The sequence below is a fragment of the Nicotiana attenuata genome, chromosome 7, assembly GCF_001879085.1.
Source record: "Nicotiana attenuata strain UT chromosome 7, NIATTr2, whole genome shotgun sequence".
Taxonomy (NCBI): domain Eukaryota; kingdom Viridiplantae; phylum Streptophyta; class Magnoliopsida; order Solanales; family Solanaceae; genus Nicotiana; species Nicotiana attenuata.
The window spans coordinates 79,976,150-79,984,965 of record NC_031995.1 but is presented as its reverse complement, the minus strand read 5'-3'; positions in this window follow the sequence as shown (position 1 = coordinate 79,984,965).

Sequence of the window (8,816 nt, the reverse complement as noted above, 5' to 3'; positions counted from 1 at the left end):
AGTAATTTACCTGATGCAACACTAAATGCACATTTTTCGGGGTTTAACTTCATATTAAATTTTCGCAAAATCTTAAACGTTTCAGACAGATTCGATATATGATCTTTTGAATACTGAGTTTTAACAAGCATGTCATCTATGTATACCTCCATAGTCTTACCTAAGTGTTCTTGGAACGTTTTTGTAACTAACCTCTGATATGTTGCGCCTGCATTCTTTAGACCAAAGGGCATTACTTTATAACAGTAAGTCCCCCTGTCTGTTATGAAGGAAGTTTTTTCTTCATCTCCTGGATCCATTTTAATCTGATTATACCCTGAATATGCATCTAAAAAACTTAATAGTTCATGACCTGCAGTTGCTAAAATCAATTGATCTATGCGTGGCAGTGGAAAAGAATCTTTAGGGCAAGCTTTATAAAAATCTGTGTAATCTACACAAACCCGCCACTTACCGTTCTTTTTTGGAACTACAACAGTGTTGGCTAACTAGTTAGGATACTTTACCTCACGAATAGAGCCAATTTTTAGCAATTTTTGGACTTCTTCTTGAATCACCTGATTCTTGAAAGTTCCTTGCTTTCTTTTCTTTTGCTTTACTGGAGGATATGAAGGATCTTCATTTAGTTTATGAGTCATCACCTCCGGTGGTATCCCTGTCATGTCAGTATAGGACCAAGCGAAACAGTCTGCGTTAGCTTTTAAAAATTCAATTAACTTACGCTTTACCTTCGGGCTAAGATTAGCTCCCATATACACTTTTCTCTCTGGCCAGTGTATAAACTAAAGCATAGCCTCCAGCTCTTCTATCGTCGTTTTGATGTTTTCATTTTCCTCTGGTTCTTGAATGGAATCGGGCCTTGAATCTACATCTGTTTGTTCTTGTTCAGTTGAGGTTGACGCTATGTTACCCTCAACTGAATTCTGTAATTGCTATTTTTCTTCACCATTCATGCTTGAGTCTGCCACGGAGTTGATGTTCCTAGATGTCTGTTGATCTCCCCTGATTTCACATATTCCCCGTAGTGCTGGAAATTTAATGACTTGATGCAAAGTTGAAGGAACAACGTCCATTTCGTGGATCCATGGTCTCCCAAGAATCATATTGTAAGCCATCTCCGTGTCTACTACTTGGAACTTTGTGTCTTTGATGACTCCTTCAGCAAATGTGGTGAGCGTTACCTCTCTTTTTGTAACGACGCTGGAATTATCGAACCCAGATAGAGTATGTGCCTTTGGTATTACTTTTTCTTAAGCTTGCATCTCACGTAATACTCTTAACAGAATAATGTTTACGGAACTACCTGGATCAATCAAAACTCGTTTTACATTAGTATTGTATACAATTAAAGATATTACCAATGCATCGTTATGTGGAGTTAATAGACCCTCTGCATCTGCATCATTGAATGTAATATTTTCTTCCTCCAATACATGTCGCAGCCGCTTCCCGTGAGTAATTGTTACTTTGGAAATCTTATTTTCTATATGACACGCCATTGATATCTTCACCCCCACTTATAACATTGACAGTTCTTTTGGGTGAAGGTGGCTTTGGAGGCTCCTGCCTGTTCTTCATGTATGCTTGTTTACCTTTCTCACTGAATAACTCAGTGAGATACCCCTGTTTTAGCAAATGATCAACTTCACCTTGCAAAAACCTACAATCTGCTGTTTTATGCCTGTGATCGTTATGAAATTCGCACCAATGATCAGGATTTCGTCTGTTTGGATTCGATCGCATTTCCTTTGGCCACCGTACCTTATCTCCCATGCTTCTTAAAACAGCTACGAGTTCAGAAGTGCTTACATTGAAATTATAACCACCAAACCTTGCCTTCAGACCCCTATCATCATCTCGCGGCTCGCGTGTGTTCTGATCATTCCAAAATCTTGAAGACGAGCCTGATTCTTTATTCCATGATTTATGATCGTACCTCTGATTGTCCTTCTTTGATCGTGGTCTCTCCCCACAGGTCCCATGTATGGATCGTATATATTTTTACCGGATCTTTTTTCATTTTCTGCACGTCTTGAGCTTACTTTTTCTTCTTTTTTATGTCGTAAAATAATATCTTCTTCAATCCTCATCTTTGTACTGTATCTGTTATAGACGTCATTCCACGTCGTTGCTGGAAATTCTCGGAGGCTTTCCTTGAGTCGCCTCGTAGCTTCTGAACTTTTCTCATTCAAGTTGCTTGTGAAGGCTATGGCTGCCCAGTTGTCAGCTACACGTGGCAATGTCATTCTTTCACGTTGAAATCTGTCCACGAATTCTCTAAGCAATTCTTAGTCTCCTTGCTTGATCTTGAAGATATCTTCCATTCTTTTTTCAACTTTTTGAGATCCCGAGTGTGCTTTGATAAAAGAATCTGCAAGCTCAGCAAAAGAATTTATAGAATTTTCGGGTAAAAGAGAATACCATGTTAACGCTCCTTTAGTGAGCGTTTCACCGAATTTTTTGACTAAGACTGATTCAATCTCCTGCTTAGTCAGGTCGTTGCCCTTTACGCCTGTTGTAAATGCAGTAACGTGGTCTCGTGGGTCTGTTGTTCCATCGTACTTTGGTATATCAGGCATTTTGAACTACTTTGGAATTGGGAGAGGAGCAACACTTGGCTTCCAAGGATGTTGAGAATACTTATCCATATCTACCCCTTTGATCACGGGCGGCACCCCGGGTATCTGCTCTATACGGTCACTTTGCTCCTTGAGCTGTTTCTGCAATGTTAGTACTAGATTTTGTAAATCAGAATTAACTAAATTACCTGGTTCTCCCTCCTGTGTCTCGCTGGGGGTTCCTCCGCTACCTGAATTAATTAGCCCAGAGCGAGGGTTCTCCAGAGTATTGTTATTTGGAGTAGATGTGGGTGGAGCAACAGGTAGTTGACTGACAAAAGCTTGAAGAGCTTTATCGACCTGTGTGGCGATAAGTTTTTGTAAAGCTTCATCCATAGCCTCCACATTTTCGAATTGATCTTGTCCATCTGTATGAGACCCCTCAGGAGTGCCTTCACGAGACCGTCGTGGAGAACCTTGTGGAGAAGGAACTAATGCGTTATTATCCTGCAGATCTCCCTGAAGTTGTTGATTTGTTTGATTTTCTTGGTTTCCTTGAGCGTTATCATTGTTGTTTGTCATAGTTGATGTAACAAGGAAAGTTAAGCAAAGAGGAAATAGATTATCAGATTTCCGGTAACGGAACCAATTTGTTTAACCAAAAAATAGAATTTTAGTCAAAGCTAGAATTTAGAAGAACTCGGGTTACTGATAATCAAGGAAATGAATAAAAGGAAATAATTCTGAGTAGCAATATAATAATCAAGAAAAACGAATGATACAAATGTATATTTCAATAGTCTTTCGTATCCCCCCACAATTGATCATATATCTCCTTTTTATAGGTACCTTTGAGAATGTACGTTACGCCCAAATCATAATGAGGCTATTATGAATAATTAAAGACATTGAATGCTACGTTACACAATCATTACATTGAATATATATATTCTTTAACGGACTCAGCATTTAATACCCATTAAATGCTGTATCTGCACTCTTTTTTATAACCAGATTCATTCCTTCTGGTGCCCGGTATAAATGATTTAAATAGGTACGGGCGCCGTGCTACTTATCAGATGCCCTGTGCCTCTTCCTCCTTCTTTGCTCGTGTCTGTTTTACAATTCTTGAATCGTGTCTAATTGTGATTCATTGACCATCTGACCAATCCACGTGTCCTGACACGTCACCATATATATAAATACAATTTTCCGCAATACACACCTATTGCACACGAAGAAACCCAAGACAATGATGGAGATAGTGATCAAGATCAAAATGATCATCATGGTATAGATGTTATGGATGCTCCAGTTGATGAAGTTGTGGTTGATCAGCAACCAATTCCTGCACAGGTAACTACTTCGAATGCTCCTGAAACCTCTCTTAGAAGATCTACAAGGGAGAAGCAAAAATTCATGCACTATCCTCCTGATGAGTATGTATTTTTGACTGACATGGGAGAACCTGAGAATTGTGATGAAGCCATGCAAGATAATCACAAAGATCATTGGATCGAAGCGATGGAAGATGAGATGAAGTCACTCCATGAGAATGACACATATGAGTTAGTGAAATTGCCGAAAGGTAAGAGAGCTTTATCTAACAAATGGATATTCAAAATAAAGCAAAATAACCATACCTCTGCGCCTAGACACAAGGCGAGGTTAGTTGTTAAAGGTTTTGGCTAGAAGAAGGGAGTTGACTTTGATGAAATTTTCTCCCGTTTTGTGAAGATGTCTTCTATTCGTGTGGTTCTAGGCTTAGCCGCAAGTCTAGATTTAGAGATTGAACAGATGGATGTCAAGACTGCTTTTCTTCATGGTGATTTAGATGAGGAGATTGATATGGAGCAGCCTGAGGACTTCGTAGTTAAGCTTGCAGATAAGCATGCGCTTTGCAGAAAATTGGCAGGCATGAAGCATGTCAATAGTTCCTCTACTTGAAAACACATTTGGCCCCTTGGCTGGAAGGGGAGTTTGTTGGGCACATGCCCATGTTGTCCAACCAAAGGCCCAATGGCCTAATCCTATTCTCTTTTGGTTTCCATTCCTATTTGGAATTGGATTCGGTTTATTCCTATTTTTAATGACTTTTGACTTTAAGAGAAAGCGCCACTCGTGATCCATAAATAGGACAATCTTTGAGAATTATTCTATGCTCATTGATACAAGTCTTTGAAAGACTTAAGCACATAAGAGTGGTTTAAAGAGAGCTTTCATCAAGAGAGAAGAGAGAAGAAAAGTATTTGTTTTGCTGCAAATTTTTATTCCGATCAACCAACTTCAAATCACGTTTTTCGATTCGCTAACCGTTGGATCGGGCTGAAATTTTGACTGAGTGTTCTTAACATCCTGATCTTGGATTTGAACGGCGAAGATCGGATTTGGTGGCTCGTAGCAGGTGATTTTGAGTCTCGAACAGCAACTTTATTTTTGTGGATTATACTCTTTCTTCAATTGATTAGTTGTTGCTCTTGTTGCTATTGTTGCTCCGTGTTTGGCCCTTGTTGTGTAGCCAATTTGAAGAACTTTTGTAACTCTCTTATTGTTATAGTGGAGCTTTTTGGATCTTTGTGATCCCGTGGTTTTTACCTTCGATTTGAAGGGTTTTCCACGTTAAAATTTGGTATTCTTTATCTTCTTTATTTTCGGATTTGCCTCTTCCTCAACATAACACTTTCTACTACCAAATCTAAACATTGTTTATTGTACATAAATAACAGCAAATGAGTTTCTCTTGACCTCGTTTTGTTTTCCCTGTCCTGGGACTTCTCCTTTTCCTTTATCTTTTTTCTGTTTTAACTGTTTTTTCCTGGTTGTTTTATGCCATGAATAGGTGAAATGAGATTTCAACCTTGCCCCACTTAGTTCTAAATTAAGTTATAACCAGAAGCCGTATTCTACTCTCAATTCATATATCCTGATGGAGATTACATTCTTAAACAAATCGAGTTGTTGATGCAGGCTTTATGCTGTGGATTCAACCGAACTTAATATTTTTTGTGCATATTTTAAATATATATGGGTGTGTGTGAAAATCATTGACTCGATTACTTAAATGGTCTCTCAACTATTCGGAATTATCTAATAAAGTTATCTTTCTTTCGTTTCTAACAGAAAAATTACTTAATTATGCTTATATCACTCAGAAGATCACTCAACTAGATTTCTCAAACTTTTGATTGTCAAATACCTATTTTACCCTTAAATTATCAACTTTTGTCTTCTTTTTATTTTAATTTTTTTATTATTATGATTTTTTCTCTTTTTAATCCACATTATGGACTTATCTCTAAAACAAATAAATTTATTTATAAAATAAAAAATGAAAAATTAGTTTCCTAACATATATAATATTGGAATAATAAAATAATTGAGCATAATTTTCAAGAATATATAATGTATATTATAAATTATACCTCTATTTTAAATAATTATTTTTATATTATGTGCACGAGACGTATTTTAAAAACTTTTATTCTCTTTCATTCTTAATTGTGTAAATAATTTTTTTAGTTTTTATTGTTAATATCAAAATTATTACTACGAACAAACTATTCTAATTAAATTTTTTACTATGCTCAATATTTTATTATTCCAACATTATACATGATTAAATATATTTTATTTTTTAATTTATAAATAAAATTTATTTATTCTTTAGGTAAGTCCATTATATAAGTTTAAAAGAGAAACAAAATCATAATATTAAAAAGTAAAAAAAAAAGGACAAAAATTGATAGAGGGTAAAATAGGTATTTGGCAATCAATAGTTTGAGAAATCTAGTTGAGTAACTTTCTGAGTGCAGTAGGCATATGTAAGTGACTTTTTTTTACAAACGAAAGAAAAATAACTTTAGTAAATAATTTCGAATAGTTGAGTGACAATTTGAGTAATGGACTCGAAAATTATTAAAATTTAAAAAAATATTAACTTTGAACTTATAATGTCAAAATTATACTGAGTTTAATACTAAAACTTCAAGAAAAAAATCCATCAAATTTAAATTTTGAATACGATTTTATTATAATCTAGCCGAAGTTTTTTTTTTTTTTAGAATGTGGTGGCAATATTTATTCAATTCAATCAGGTCGGAATTTCATTCCATTACTTCAAGTTTTCAAGTCGCACAAGTTATCGAAGTACTACGACATGAGATATCATTTGGTGGTTGCACAAATATTGTAAGACAACAACTCATTGATCAGTACAAAATTTACACTCTTTTTCCTCTGACTAAACAATTCTAGCTGGCGCAGCCTATATAAGACAATAACTCAGCACTCAATAAAAGTGACACCACGTACTGCTTTTGACATCCTATTAAAATATATGGAAAAGGCATAAAAATGCCACTCAACTTTCAGAAATGGTTTATCCATGCCATCCGTTAAAATATTGCTAATTCCATGCCACTGCGTTAAAGAAATGGCCCATCCATGTCATTATTGACTAACGGCTCAATTTTTATTTGGCCCATCCATGCCACTGCCGTTAGTCAATAATGGCATGGATGGGCCATTTCTTTAACGGCAGTGGCATGAAATAAGCATTTTTTTAACGGATGGCATGGATATACCATTCCTGAAAGTTGAGTGGCATTTTTAGGCCTTTTCCGTAAAATATATCCCATTTTTAAAAAAGTACTAGTATATTTACCCGCGTGATGCACGGATAGGTTAAAAGAAAACAAAAAAAGTGGAGAGTGATATTGAAAACAGACGTAAATTGCAGAATAATTTTATAGACGACATTAAAAAGAATTAAATCAAAAACAAAAAAAAATAATTAGATTGTCTGTCTAAATTTTTTTTCTAGAGACCACCAATTCTCAAGAGTTGTTAAAACATACTTGAGTAATGTTACACCAATACTTGGCTTTAAACGGATTAGTCCGCAAGAAATTTCAGAAATTTTTGTCCCAAGTACATTCATAACAGACATCACATTTGGTTCAAATCTTATTTCATCAAATGAAGCTTAATCAAGGCACACTAACTCTGTTTTTATCGAATTTGAGGAACATCTCGTAGAAAGAAAGAAACTCACATGCATTGATTGCAAAATCATCATCGAATCTCGGAAATTCTTTTTGTCATGACAAAAACCTCGACCAACCACACGCGTTGGTTCCTCTCTATCCACGCATCTGCAATCCTCTCGATATTTGCAGCAACGACACTCATCATATCGATCAAAGTGTTCTCATTGCACCTCCTCTTTAAGGGCTGTTTTGAGCGATACGATGAGGAATTGCTGTCAAAGATGGCACTCAACTGATCAAAGTTCTCAATGTGTTTACCCCTCATGAAGTTTAAATCAAGATACGACTCACAAACAAATAAAAAGTTTACAGTTTAAGTAGGTTCCTAATGTAAATGATAACAATAAAACTTAAGATAAACTTCCATTAATAATGAACATTTTTCAAACAGGAATTTATACTCACAAAGAGAAAAAACATAAGTAAGCAATTACTCTTGGATTTGCTGAATTTAAGTTGCACTCTAAATACAGTCTAATGCTCAAAACTAAAGTCATCACATTGAGCTCCAACAGGTCAAACATTAGAGGGCATTTGAATCATTTACAATAATGTAGCTAATAAATATCAATTCATTATAATAGATTCAAGGTCCCTAATATTATAAGGCAAGCCGAAAAGGGAAAAGAGAGAGAGAAATGAGAGTAAGGTTAATATGCAAGGATGAACATAGTGAAGAGCATATATTTTTATGAAATGACGACTCATTTAAGGCGGCCACTCCAAGGCTATTGGATTGAGAAACAAAAAAACGAAGTAATAGGGCCTTTCTTCCGATTCATGACAGGGAGTGTCATGTCCAAAGCTGCATAGTATTAAAAAAAGAGAATGATGAGCCAATAAAAAAATTTGGATATATATTGCTAAATGTAGCGACAATATTCAAAAGAATTAAACCAAAAACAAAAGGATGAATTTTGTTTTGTTTTTATATAAAATTGTTGCCAGGTTTACATTACATGGCTTTTATTTATATTCACCAGTCAAATTATTGCATAAACCCTCCACAATTGCATTTATTTTCTTATTCGGTTTTCCTTTCTTTCTGTTGTATTATTTTGAAATATAAAAAATATAAAGGTGGAAGATTTAATACCTTTGTTGTAAATAAGTCAATTTAAAAGTGGATGCTTTAATACCTTTTTTTGTAAATGATACTTCTGCTTATAGTTATGTGGTTTGGAAACCTTTAAACCGTGTGATGCTTTAT